Genomic DNA, 1497 nt, shown 5'->3' with positions numbered 1-1497 from the left:
AAGTGCATGCACCAGGCCTCTAGTTTATATATATATATTTTATTGACGTCAGAGAAGAACGGTAAGGGAAGAAGGGCCTTGGATATAATCCTACTCTTTGAATTTATTTATAATTGTGAATAGAGTTATGTTATTCTTATACTGGTGATGATTATAATTATATCTATGACCCCTTCTTTTTAAATATGTTTTATTGATTTTGATTATATACATTTATTTTTTTGTGTTAATCCTCACCCAAAGATATTTTTCCTTTGATTTTTATTTTATTGTATTTATTTACTTTTAGAGAGAGTGGAAGGGAGGGGGGAGAGAGAGAGGGAAACATTGATGTGAGCGAGACACATCCATGGGTTGCTTCCTGCACAGGGCCTGCAACCGAGGTACGTGCATTTGTATGTGTCTCTGTGTCTCTGTATGTCTCGATCTCTGTCTGTCTCTCTGGATAAAGAGATACATAGATAGGTAGGTAGGTAGATAGATAGATGGGATGGATAGAAGGATATGTGATAGATAGATAGATGATAGATAGATAGATAGGTAGATAGATAGATGATAGATAGATATAGATAGATAGATACAGGTAGATAGGTAGAAGATAGATAGATCTATAATAGATGGATGACAGGTGATAGATGGATAGATTCATAGACAGATAGATACCATGTTTCTCTTTTATTAGATAGGATATGCCCAGAGACCTTACTATACACTTTGAAAACTGGTATTTGTTCTTGTTATACAGTTCTTCAAATATGTTTACATCAATTATTTTCTTTTATTCGCATTTCTAATTACACAACAATTTTCTCTGTATATGTTTATTCAACTGGAAACTGGGAATATTTTAATTAGAGTACTTCAGAAGGGGCAATTAGATAGGCACACAAAATTTGTCCACACAGTTTTTGAAAATGAAGTCCAGTGCTTTTTGCTTCCCATCTGGTACTCACTTAGCATAGCAAGAAAGGCATAGAATAAGAGCTCAATTCTTAACGTGAAACATGGGAACAATTTTATTTAATTCAAAAGCATTATTTTGAGGATTATATGAAATAAAGGCATGTAAACTGACTGGCACATGCTTAATCAATGCTAATTATTATTCAAAGACACTACTCCATCCTAAAAAGCCCTTTTCTTTCCTTGTGATCAATGCCTCTCCTTTACTTCAAAACTCTAGTCAAAACCTTTCTCATAGAGACTGGGACAATAGCTCTCAAAGTAATTGGTGCACAGGCCCATCCTACTGTACAAAGGAAACCTTCATTTTTTAAAAAAAAAAAATCACATGTTTAAGGAAATGAGAGTAGGTATACGTCTTGGGCCAAGATGGTAGAGTAGGTTATTTTTTCAATTGGCCAACAAAATTTATTTTTTCAAGTGGGGAAAGGAGTCAAGGGTTAGACGAATGCTGTCCTTTGTGGAAAAAAGTTATGCAAATCCTACAGAAAGACATTTATAAATTTTGTAGTAAAACCCGGAACCTAAAATAGG

The sequence above is a fragment of the Myotis davidii genome, unplaced genomic scaffold, assembly GCF_000327345.1.
Source record: "Myotis davidii unplaced genomic scaffold, ASM32734v1 scaffold2171, whole genome shotgun sequence".
Taxonomy (NCBI): domain Eukaryota; kingdom Metazoa; phylum Chordata; class Mammalia; order Chiroptera; family Vespertilionidae; genus Myotis; species Myotis davidii.
The sequence above is the reverse complement of the archived record's forward strand: the minus strand, read 5'-3'. Positions refer to the sequence as shown.